The sequence below is a fragment of the Pinus tabuliformis genome, chromosome 2_2 (assembly GCF_031772625.1).
Source record: "Pinus tabuliformis cultivar Carrire ecotype Pingquan chromosome 2_2, CPIR1, whole genome shotgun sequence".
Lineage (NCBI taxonomy): Eukaryota > Viridiplantae > Streptophyta > Pinopsida > Pinales > Pinaceae > Pinus > Pinus tabuliformis.
The window spans coordinates 1,245,404,605-1,245,418,323 of record NC_142300.1 but is presented as its reverse complement, the minus strand read 5'-3'; positions in this window follow the sequence as shown (position 1 = coordinate 1,245,418,323).

Below are 13,719 nucleotides of genomic sequence, written 5' to 3'. Positions count from 1 at the left end.
CGCTGCTTCCACTGTCATTGTAAATACCATTTTTATTTCAGTTTGGTTTCAGTCTGTCAAGTTAGTTTTTGAGTCATTTCAATGTCAAGTTTGAGTCAATTTCTTGGTCATTTCAGTTTCATAAATAAGTCAGAGTCCTGTGTTGTAGTCGAAATGATGACTCCATAGCCCAATGGACAAAAGGCACTGTCTAGATCTGTTATAGACATTTTTGTGCCTTACAGCATGAAGCATGAAATGTCAATAATCTAAGGGATCCAAAGTCCCTAAACATGTTGTTCCTACCCCTAGAGGAACAAGGTCAGCAAACCACAGCACTAAATATCAGTTCTCCACCTGAAAACACTCAAAAACAAGCTAATTTTGGATCATGTCAACTGCTCCACTGAGCATCTGCGCTGAATGTCAACTGCTCCACTCTGTACCTGCGCTAAATGTCAAAAGAAATGAAGACTACCTGCGCTGGGCGAGATTGGCCAAGTGGCACAGTCATTCCTCAAGGTGTCAAATTCCCAGGAAGCTTCCAAAATGACACTTGGATCAGGGAATTCGCCTTGTGATGAGTAAGAGGATCTAGATCTCCAAGTGGAAGCAAGAAACTCCAAGTGGACTCAAGAACTGAAGAATAACTGAAGTGGGAGAGGACACTAGTCAGCTTCATGCCAACCTCAAGCTGACTCATCCTTTCTCCAAAACTCCTATATATAGAGCTCTCTCATGAGGTCTAAGAGGCTGGAATCTTGTGAATGTAAGGAAGTGTTGTTGGTTTGAGTATAGAACTATTGGGTGATTTGCTTGAAGGAGGTGAAGAGGAGATTTCTTTCTGCTGGGAGGTGTTGCTGGATTGGGCCTCTTATGGTTGTAACACTCTCAGAACTTTACTTCTTCCATTAATAAAGCATTTGAGGTTCTTCTATATGCATGTGTCTCAATGGCGTATTGATACTTGTATATTTGATTTATTCTAATCCTTGAATCAATTATGAATGTATGCTTCTTGTAGTTTCCCTCTCTTGTTATTTTGCAGGATCTTGGTGTAGCTGGGTCAGTGAAAGAGCAAGGAGCTGGGAGCAAGAAGCAAGGAGAGAAGATTGGATCAATCATTAGCGGAAGATAACGGTTAGTGGATCTCTTTCTCCCCTCTCTTACATCTCATAAAGAAGTAATCTCGAATAGCTTTGCATTCGGTTGTTGCTGAGGTACTATCACCCTTAGAGTGGGATAGGGTCATTCCGTATTGGATACTTTTCCCAACAACAAATTGGAGACTCCGCTGGGGATCGTATCTTGTTGGTTGTTTGTGTTTTTGCTATTCATTTCATAAACATAGGGAGTACCGAATCGAACTGCATTTGGATCTTTCAAATGCAAAGTAGAGGGCAGCTACTCTAGCTCAGTTTCTCGACATGTTTATGATTTGAAGAGCTGATCCACAAGGACTCTGAACAGCTCTTAGTGATAGCTTTTCATCCTCCTTTTCATCCCTTAGTGTGTACCTGACTGATAGCTTCTGATTTGGCCAAAAACTGTGAATTTTTGAGCAATCTGTGACCCAGAAACTGAGAAAAACGAAAGTTTGAATCTTCAGTGCAGGCACAGTGAAGGCAGTCTGCATTTCAGCGTAGTTCCCGAAGGGGCTACCTGTGCTGAAGGTCAAACTGCCAGTGTACTACCTACGCTGAACCATTTTTGCCTAGTGCTACTGGGGTTCCCTCCTGTTTATTGCCCTGTTTTCACCCTTGTTTTTGCAGCCTGTTACCAGTCAATGTACCTATCTGAAACCAACTTTCCTTTCCACTATTCCGCCTCGGTTGTATAAAGAAACTGTGTTTGTTCTTTGTGTATTTCTTGTATCATTTGCAGTTTCCCATAACGAAAGTGAACTAGTCTTGCTGTGGCCTCTTAGATCTAGACCTGTGGTAAAGTGTCGTTCTGATCTTAAGAGTTAGTTTATTTGCTGTTCATAGCTGATTGAGCTTTTGCTTTCGTCATATGGTTTGAATTTATATATTTCTAGTGTCGAAACAAGTAAATCTTAAGGTGTCTTTTGATTTTGGACAAGCTTGTTTGCTTTCACTTGAAATTGAATTCGAAATTATACAACAGCTTTCTTTTTGTGTCGCACAAACATTAAGAAAGAGAAAAGAAATACTTGCATTTTGCATTTTGCATATAAGTTTGTATGTTGATTTAGGAAAAAGTGCATTAGTGAGTGCTCTTTGATCTGTGTGAAAAGATTTTATCTCTCTTTTCCCTCAGTAGTTAAGATTTTCATAAGTCGAAAAGATTGAAAAAGCTTGCTTCTCATCTTAGACTGCATTTAGGAATTTGTATCAAAACATCTCGTGGTGAACCTTGAAAGGCAAACTTTAAAAAGATCAACTTAAAATATATTGAATGAACCTAACAACGCTTTGAAACATAACGCAAACACATAGAGGTCTAAGCTAGAGACGTGTTCCGGCGTCGTTAAACGTAGTGACTGTCGATCTCGACGAAGGTGGGTGATTCCTCCTGAGAGTCGGTGGCACTAATACGGACTTGTGCTCCCACGTACCGTCGCGTATATATTGGGAGACCCCTATAGGCATATATCTTTTATCCTTAGGAAACCGTGTCGGCCGCCCTACTGATCGCAATGTAGTGAACACAACATTCACGAAGATCGACCACCCGTACCGTAAAACGTATTCTGTGGTTTTGCGAAAGGTTTGGCACACCCTCTGCCTAGATCTCCAGAGCAGTTTCTTTTGGCCTTTTTCAAACTCTATAACTGAAAAAGTCCAACCGAGCATTTGTCACTTCGGGCTTGTTAATACATCGAAGGAGACTAGAGTCATCTTTAGCTTTTTCTCGACTCTTAAAAAGTGAAAAAGCAAGTTGTGTCTAAAAGCGTCTAATAAAATTCATTCAATTCGGAAACATAAATTTCCCCTTTTAATATTTTAGTTGATCGAGTAATCCGCAATCGTGGAAGAAAGTCAATTGAAACCCCGTCGTTCGCAGAGGCTTACGAGTCAACCGTCTTTGTCTCCGGAATCGAAAACAGTACGGACAAAGCGAACTCGTTTAGCCGGTTCAAAATCTCCTTTGAGAGTTAGAACAAGTGTTCCAACTACATCTGAGGTTCCGATTACTCCTAACATTTCTGGAAACCCTGCCTCTATAGAAGAAGTTCAACAACCACAGAAGGACAGTAATACTGATCCTAGTCTGGGGGCAAATACTTGTATAACTGAACCAGTTCCCTCTGTAACCGGTCCAGAGAGTTTTGTTCCTCAAACAACTGTCGCTGTCGAATCAACCACTTCTTCGGCACCAGAAATATTTTACGGACCTGACGGTCTTCCTCTTCCACCGGGTTTGATTGCGATAGAGGAAATTGCAGAGGATCCGCAAGCAAGTACTCCAACTCATTTTGGAGTCGGGGTCACTCTATTTCCTTCATCTGAAGTTAATCCACCACAAGTGGAAGTCCCTGTAGAATCGCTAGGCAATCTATTGGATAGACTTAAAATGTCTGAACAACCGTTGTCATCTAGGACTGTGTCAAATGACACAGCGACAGCAGAAGCCCCTGCCGTCACTCCAACGATGTTTGCCGGCATACTAGCTGTCCCAACTAGCTCACAACAGCTAGAAGGAGTCCACCAAGGGACTATTTCGACAGTTTGGTCTGTTCCAGTTTGTTCATCCGGAGTAATTCCCAGTAACTCTTATGTTGAAACTCACCAAATTGACCCATTTGGAGGTCAATCTGGGCCATCAATTCCCTTTAGTTCTGGATTGATACCGTATGGGGGGCAGTATGCCCTTTCATTACCCCCTCCGGGAGGGTACCCATACGTGAGTTCACAACAATGTTCAGGTTATACTGGAATTGTGTCAAGTAGTTGGGTACCTATGCTACCTCAACAACCAAGGGTTGTATATTCTATGCAACAGTGTGTACCTACGACGAACATCCCAACCACACCGGCTATTGCAACAGTGTCACAAGTTCAAGCGATACCTGTTGCATGCCAACCTCAGTTTTCTCAGGTTGTAATGCAACAGCCACTTGATCATGGGTCACAACCACAATCGCCAACTGGGGGGGCGACACAGGTCCAAACGGGTACAATTACCCCACACCTCGGTCCAACGGTTAGCATAGCACAACAAAACATGGCGTCACAACCATGGCTTGTGCAATACCAACAACCGCAATTCCAGCAAGTGTACCAAGGTTCTGAGCAGCAGATCTTTGCGAATAGTGGACAACCGTATATCCAAAACGGTCAAAATCAACCACTTTACAGTGGCCAAGTCCACCAACCGTATCAGTCATACCAACATCAATTACATTATGCTAGTATGCAAAGACCCACTGCTCAAGCGATTCCATCGTACCCTGGTTACGCTTCGCCTAACCTGAATCAACAGTTACCATTCGTGGCAACTTTAGAGTTACCCGATCTACACCGGTTAACCAACGATCCGATTGCTTATGCCCCTTGGTGGCCAGCGATTCCTCATAAACTTCCATCTGACATTCCTAAATTCAATGGAAATCCAGGTGAAGACCCATCGAATCACGTGATGACTTTTCATCTATGGTGTTCATCGAACACCCTTAATGACGATTCGATAAGGCTTCGCCTTTTTTAGAGGACATTGACAGGTCCAGCGGCTAAATGGTATATTGAATTGCCAAGAGCCTCTTTCGACAATTTTAGTTCCCTAGCCACGACTTTCTTAACCCATTTTCAATTACCGATAAGGTATGAAATGGGAACAGAAATATTAACCAACTTCAAACAGACAACTGCTACCCATATATCTGATCATATACATGAGTGGCGTCGTCGTCGTAGGATGGTGAAAACATATGTTCCCGATCAGCTATTAGCTGAATGGTTTATAAAGTCGTTACTTCCGGCTATTACGGAAGATGTGGCCAAGGGGGGAGTCGTAACAGAGGAGCAAGTAATTACTCGTGCACAGTATTTGGACTTAGTTTATACTCAGTCCGGCACACTCTATGACAAAATACCTGACGCCCCTAGACCGGAATTTTTAATTCCTCCCCCTCCTAAATCAAATAGTGACTCTCATGCTGGTGATGGCGTGACTGGCACAGCAAACACGAAATCGATAAAGGCTTCGTCAAAGAAAGCCCGTAAGAATTCGGACCAAAATGCAAAAGAAGAAATTCTTGCTTCGGAATTAAATGCCGTATCGGAAGATAAAGGCAAAGAAACCAATCAACCAGGAAGCAAGAAGAAGCAAAACAAAGGGAAGAAGAAGAAGCAAGGTGAATCATCTCCTCGGAAAAATTCTTCAAACCCTCCTGGGAAAGGGAAACAAAATTATCCATGTCAAATATGTGATGATGAGGATCATTACACAAAGAATTGCCCATTCAAAGCTGAGTTAAAGAGGTTCTTTAAAAGTTCCCAAACCTCAGCTGTGTTAACTGATCCATTTCCCAACCCAGGTCAAAATCTGGTTGATAGTGGAAATGCTTCCCCGTCGCAAGTCCTTATGTTGTCGGTTTCAAAACAGCAGAATGATGCTTTGATTTCGACAAGGAACAAAGATTATGGGAATCCTCAGCAGTCGAACGAAAAAGGTAAAGATCAACCAAGTAGTTCGACAACAACTTCGACAGAAGTTGTAACACCCACCATCCCTGAATTAACAATAAAACCGCCAAAGGGTGTAGTACACAAGTCGACATTTAATCCTCGCGCCAGAGCGGCGCAGCATTATAATATAGTGGAAGATTTGGCCCAATCGCCATCCGCTATGTCGAATCTTGAAGTGCTACAAAATTGTCCAACCCAAAGGCAGGCGTTGTTATCAGCAATTGGTGGGGTTGATCCCAAGGATTCCAATCTTGTATCCTTTGATCACAAGGGATATGATCCTCAGTTACCAGCTCAGCTAGCTTTCCTTATTCAAGTGAAAGCACTCAACAAAACTGTTCACAGAACAATAATTGATGAGGGAGCCTCGACATGTATTATGTCGATGAGTTGCTGGAAAACTTTAGGATCTCCAACCTTGTCGCGATCTTCGACGACATTAAAAGCTTTCGACGGAAGGACTTATACCCCATACGGTATCCTTAATAACTTGAAAGTTGAACTAGGAGGAAAGACAGTAGAAATTGATGTTGAGGTCATTGATGGAAATCTTGACTATAACATCCTACTGGGTAGACCATGGATTTATGCCATGGCAGCTGTCGTGTCGACTTATTTTAGGAAGATCACATTCCCGTTTGAAGGAGGGATTACGATCGTCGACCAACAGAATTTCCTCCCTAATGGTTCACAAGTTACAGGAAGCATTCCCATGATCCTTGAGAGTAACCATTCAATTCAAGATATCGGAGTAGGATTATTGAAAGACCCCACATTGATGGGAACTTTCGCGCTACCACCTCCTATTTATATAGGAAATGTACCATTTGTAGCAACCTGCAACATGATATCTTCCACGAAGGTCGACATGGATCGTTCAATGGTTTTGCCCCCAAGCCCTTTAGAAATATTGTAGCAATCAATGTTTCAAGCATGGGAGGCGAGCCCAAATCAACGCTCGTCAAGCGTTTGGGTAGATCGGTCTAGAGAATATGGAACCCCATTAGATCCTTGGTCGAAAGTACATGGGACTGACGAAGGAATCTTACAATCAATGATGATTGAGGGGACACCATGGAATGATCACCACCATCGTTCCCTTCTTCCGGAATATGAAGAAGATACTCAAAGTGACCTTTATCACCCTTCAGTATTCGAATTCCTAACGAATACTGTAAATACGGTGGATTCCGAGCGAAACCTATCCAATATTGAAGAGACTATAGCCATAAATATCTCGACTAAAACAGATGTTGTAGAGAATATTTATGTCGGCAAAGGTTGTTCCCCTTCAGAACTGGAAATATATAACGCTCTTTTTCGCGAATTTAGAGATGTCTTTGCTTGGTCATATGATGAAATGCCAGGAATTGACTCGAGTATCGTTGAACATGAAATTAAAATGTATCCTGATGTCAAACCAGTAAGACAACGGCTTCGGCAAGTGCACCCGAAGAAAGCCGCTGCCATTAAGGCGGAAGTTGAAAAACTCCTCCATGCTGGATTCATCTACCCGGTTCCTCTAACCGATTGGGTATCGAATATTGTCCCTGTTATGAAAAAACAAGGGACGATTAGAGTGTGTGTTGATTATAGGGATGTAAACCAAGCTTGTCCGAAGGACAACTACCCTACACCCTTCATCGACCAGATAATTGATGAATGCGCCGGATGTGAAATCTTTTCATTTATGGATGGATTTTCCGGGTATAATCAAATAAATATCCGCCCACAGGACCAGTCAAAGACTGCATTTATTTGTCCGTGGGGCACATTCGCTTATCGAAAATTACCCTTTGGTTTAAAGAACGCAGGGGCGACGTTTCAGAGGGCAATGAATTATGCCTTCCATGACATCAAGAACATTGTTCAACCATATCTCGACGATCTTCCGGCTCATTCGCGAAAGCGGACTGATCATCCGCAGCATTTAAGAGCGATATTTCTACATTGCCAACACTACAAGATAAGACTCAATCCACACAAATGTGTGTTTTGCGTCGGTTCTGGTCGTTTACTTGGCTTTGTAGTCTCTAAATATGGGATTCGTCTCGACCCCTGTAAGGTTCAGGAAATCATTAATTTGCCTCCACCTTCAAATTTGCTTCAGATTTAGAAACTCCAAGGGAAAGCAAACTTTCTGAGGAGGTTCATTCCAAATTACGCAGAACTTGCTAAGGGTTATACTCGTCTTTTGAAAAAGGATGTACCTTTTGTCTGGGACCAGGTGGTGCAAGCTTCCTTTGATGCTCTGAAAGATTGTCTAGTAAAAGCATCATTAATGTACGCCCCGGACTATCAAAGAGATTTTAACCTGTATCTGGCTGCAGCGGATACGACCATTGCGATGGTATTAGTTCAAGAAGTCGATGGAATTGAACATCCTATCTATTATTTAAGTAAAAACTTAAACGATACAGAAAGTAAATATTCTTATGTGGAAAAACTAGTGCTTGCAGCTGTTCAAGCGATTCAAAGGTTTCGACATTATGTCCTCTTTCAGAAAACTACCATCTTGTCAGATTGCAACCCCATGACTTATATACTGTCACGACAGTTGCTGGGGGGCAAGTATTCAAAATGGATAGCGATCCTTCAAGAGTTTGATCTGGAATTTGTAAAATCCAAATCAAAGAAAGCTCTAGTTTTCGCAGAATTATTGTGCGATCTCCCATCATCGTCCAACGATGAAACATCGGAAGAGTCAATCGTGGACGAAAGTTTGTTTTTGATATTTGTAAGCGATGAGTGGTATGGAGATATCATAGTTTATCTCCAAACCCAAAAATTCAGGCCAAACACCTCTCGCTCCGAACAAAAACGTATACGATACCAAGCAAAAGACTACATGATCGTCGGTGATACACTTTACCGTCGTGGTGTCGATACAGTTCTGAGGAGGTGCCTTACCCATGAGGAGGCTGAAAAAGCCCTGAATGATTGTCATTTAGGTGCGTGTGGGGGGCATCAGTCTGGATATGCAACAGCACAAAGAATCTTACGAGCAGGATACTTCTGGCCAACCATGTTCAAAGATTGCATAACCGCAGTCAGAAGTTGCCATGCTTGTCAAATTTTTGATAGCAAAACCAGACGACCACCCGCACCTTTGCAGCCGATAGTTGCTGTTGGGCCCTTCGCCAAGTGGGGCATCGATTTCATGCAATGTAACCCCACCTCGACCGGGGGGCATGGGTATATTATAGTCGTTGTTGACTATTTTACCAAGTGGGCCGAGGCGATGCCTACATTGGATAGCACTGGTGAAACAGCTGCCCTCTTATTTTTCAATCATGTAGTCGCCAGGTTCGGCGTACCACAGGCTATAGTTACAGATCATGGGTCGCATTTTCGCAATCACATGATGGTCGAATTAGCTGCCAAGCTAGGGCTATCTCACGACAGCTCTACCCCATATTATCCGCAAGCCAACGGACAAGTTGAGGCAATCAACAAGGTCCTAAAGTGTATGTTGCAAAGGATGATCGGGGTTCATAAAAGAAGATGGCACCTAATCCTGTACTCAGCTTTGTGGGCTTACCGAACCTCGGTAAAGAACGCAACCGGGTTCACACCTTTTCAACTGGTGTATGGCCTGGAAGCAGTCTTACCAATCCAGTGCGAAATTTCGTCGCTCAAACTCGCAATCGATCTCCTCCCTAGAACTTCAGAAGAAGAGGCTCGTTTCTTGGAATTAATCCAGTTGGATGAAACCCGTCGTGATGCCGCTTTGGCTAACGAGGCTCATAAGAAACGAGTCAAGGCTCAGTTTGACAAAAATGTCAAACCCCGTGTCTTCTCAGAAGGTGATTTGGTCTTGCTTTATGACCAAGAATCCGATAAATTGGGAGCAGGTAAATTCAAGTCCTTATGGATGGGCCCCTATATTGTTAAAAGGGTGTTAGCAAAAGGAGCCTACAAGTTAATGGATTACGATGGAATTCCACTGGCGCAGCCTCGCAACGGGTTGTACCTCAAGCGTTACTATGCTTAAATAGTAACCTGCATGCTTTTGTTGGTATATTATAGTCGCTGTTGACTATTTTACCAAGTGGGCCGAGGCGATGCCTACATTGGATAACACTGGTGAAACAGCTGCCCTCTTCTTTTTCAATCATGTAGTCGCCAGGTTCGGCGTACCACAGGCTATAGTTACAGATCATGGGTCGCATTTTCCCAATCACATGATGGTCGAATTAGCTGCCAAGCTAGGGATATCTCACGACAGCTCTACCCCATATTATCCGCAAGCCAACGGACAAGTTGAGGCAATCAACAAGGTCCTGAAGCGTATGTTGCAAAGGATGATCGGGGTTCATAAAAGAAGATGGCACCTAATCCTGTACTCAGCTTTGTGGGCTTACCGAACCTCGGTAAAGAATGCAACTGGGTTCACACCTTTTCAACTGGTGTATGGCCTGGAAGCAGTCTTACCAATCCAGTGCGAAATTTCGTCGCTCAAACTCGCAATCGATCTCCTCCCTGGAACTTCAAAAGAAGAGGTTCGTTTCTTGGAATTAATCTAGTTGGATGAAACCCGTCGTGATGCCGCTTTGGCTAACGAGGCTCATAAGAAACGAGTCAAGGCTCAGTTTGACAAAAATGTCAAACCCCGTGTCTTCTCAGAAGGTGATTTGGTCTTGCTTTATGACCAAGAATCCGATAAATTGGGAGCAGGTAAATTCAAGTCCTTATGGATGGGCCCCTATATTGTTAAAAGGGTGTTAGCAAAAGGAGCCTACGAGTTAATGGATTACGATGGAATTCCACTGGCGCAGCCTCGCAACGGGTTGTACCTCAAGCGTTACTATGCTTAAATAGTAACCTGCATGCTTTTGTTGGTATATTATAGTCGCTGTTGACTATTTTACCAAGTGGGCCGAGGCGATGCCTACATTGGATAACACTGGTGAAACAGCTGCCCTCTTCTTTTTCAATCATGTAGTCGCCAGGTTCGGCGTACCACAGGCTATAGTTACAGATCATGGGTCGCATTTTCGCAATCACATGATGGTCAAATTAGCTGCCAAGCTAGGGCTATCTCACGACAGCTCTACCCCATATTATCTGCAAGCCAACGGACAAGTTGAGGCAATCAACAAGGCCCTGAAGCGTATGTTGCAAAGGATGATCGGGGTTCATAAAAGAAGATGGCACCTAATCCTGTACTCAGCTTTGTGGGCTTACCGAACCTCGGTAAAGAACGCAACCAGGTTCACACCTTTTCAACTGGTGTATGGCCTGGAAGCAGTCTTACCAATCCAGTGCGAAATTTCGTCGCTCAAACTCGCAATCGATCTCCTCCCTGGAACTTCAGAAGAAGAGGCTCGTTTCTTGGAATTAATCCAGTTGGATGAAACCCGTCGTGATGCCGCTTTGGCTAACGAGGCTCATAAGAAACGAGTCAAGGCTCAGTTTGACAAAAATGTCAAACCCCGTGTCTTCTCAGAAGGTGATTTGGTCTTGCTTTATGACCAAGAATCCGATAAATTGGGAGCAGGTAAATTCAAGTCCTTATGGATGGGCCCCTATATTGTTAAAAGGGTGTTAGCAAAAGGAGCCTACGAGTTAATGGATTACGATGGAATTCCACTGGTGCAGCCCCGCAACGGGTTGTACCTCAAGCGTTACTATGCTTAAATAGTAACCTGCATGCTTTTGTTGTATTTTGTTTTCGCTAAAGTGTTTGTTCTGGTCGAGTGACCCACCTTTTCCATCTGTTGCAGATGTCGAACCTTCTGGAAACATGTGTTGGATATGCCGACGGAGCGAGTCGTAGTTCGCGGAACCTATCCTCCGCGGCCTGGGCCATTTTTGATCCAAGCGGCGAGTTAGTAAGTTTCAGAGGCGTATGTATTGGGCAATCAATGAATAACATCGCTGAGTACAGCGCGTTGATAGAACTACTCTCTGATGCCATCACACGTGGCATACGCCGACTAATTGTCAGGCTAGACTCACAGCTCGTAATACTACAACTCAATGGTATATATTCTGTTCGCAATCCAGCTATTTATCGCATATTCCTAAGGGTTAAGATCTTGGAAAGACGATTTGATTCAATTCAATATCAACATATTTCAAGAAACTTAAACACATTAACTGACTCATTAGAAAACTATGTGTTAGATAGACATTTGCAACATTTATAAAAAGGACACATCATTAAAGATTGTACATATGGATCACGTAAATCAACCAGAATAAAACTTGAAAATCAAAATACATATAAGCTGTTTATATAGTCCATACATAATGTTCTGTAACCAAGACAAAATTGGTCATATGACCTAAAAACTCAAAAAGATGCTAGGGGGCACCCTAGCCTAGTGGTGCTCATGATAGTACGTCACGACCTGTGCAATCATGCGCAAGAGACGAGTCCACCGTCTAGGCACGCCGATAATATGCCGCTGCAGCTGTAAAGGTAACTCGTCAATCTGTACATCTGGAAGACCGCGAGTAAGACTCTCAACCTGCTCCTGCACAGCTGTAAGGGTCTCAGTATCGTCAAGATCGCGAATAACAACTCTCCTAGCAGGCTCCACTGCCGGGGCAGCAACTGGCGATATCGGACGAACTGCTGGACGAACAGGACCAATATCTGCATGCACCCAAGAGTACAATTAAAAGTCTTGATAGAATAAAGCACAACAACATTATGAATAAGAACAGTAAACAGTAATATGGTCAAGGAGTTTACCAATGGCGCCCCACTATTCGCCATCCGGTAGCACCAAATCCGGATCACCTCGGAAATCCATACCCACATATGGATACTCGGAAAACGCCATCTCCTAGCGCTCGAACCACCTAAAGAAGCCCTCAGTAAAAGTAATCTGAGGTTGACCAGCATGCCTAGACATGTGGTCGACCCACCTCTGCATGCGTGGCTCGGTCGGAGAAGGCAAGTCGAGTATGATGTACTGAGGCTGCATCAGTGGGATTTTCTCCAAGGCGAAGGCAGTCAGAATAGAACCAAATCCAAAGTTCTTCAGCTTCCCATCCTTTACCTTGGTCAATTGACTTTTCATCTGAACAAGTACTGCATCACACCAGTTGAATACTTTCGGTTGGAGACACTCCAAGGCGTGCTGCATATAAGACCTGTTGGCAACATGTAGAGCTGCACTGCCGGCCATCCTACCAATAGTGAACAGAATGGACCTGAGAGCCCGATCAGTAATCTCACGGATAACAATCTTGCCATCTCTACTCGGCTGAGAACCTTCCCTGCAATACTGGCGGACATAATCTCTGGTGGAATCAGTCCCCCGGGCTGTACCTGACAAGGAAATGGGGGCACCTCGTCTTGACAGTCCAGTCAAGAAGTACATGTCCTCTATGGTCAAGGGGATGGCCTTTCCCCTAATCTGGAACACTTGGTTAACAGTATCCCAAGCATCAAGCATGTACTACAGCAAAGAAATCTGTGCTCTCATGCTAGAGATACGGAAGAACTTTAGCAGGCCACAGTTCCGCAGCGCGTTCACCGTGACCGGATCATGGAGGGCAATCATGTCCTCCTCTTCATGTTCTCGTTCTTGCCATGTAAGGGACATTTTGTTCAAGGTTCCCTGCAAAGCAAACAAGAAAGGGAGTAAGTTCCTGATTTTGATGAAAAACTGGCGAAAAAATCATCAAAAAATGACCAAAAAACTTAGTTTTTGAGCCCAGCGCAGGAAGAGAGTCTCCCACCTGCGCTGAGGGTCAGGCTGCCTTAAGGCAGCTTGACCTTCAGCGCAGATTTCGAAAGGGGAACCTGCGCTGGAACTAGGGCGATTTTGCAAAACCCCTGGGGCTCAGAAATACTGGAAAACAGGCATGAAACAGGAAAATGAAACCATGAAAAGAAAGAGCTAGGGTTTAGCTCCTACCTGGTCCAGACGGCGCCGAAAATCATCCGCGGAATCTCCCGGAATCAGCTGGTGAAAATCAAGGAAGAAGAGGCACCTCCAGAGCTCCAACAAACCAAATGCAAATGAAATGGTAAATGAGAGGTAAAAACACCTTTTAATGGCTTTTTACGTAGTTCAAAGTGAAATATTAGGGTTATAATCTCATTTCCATGCAAATATTATTCATTTCT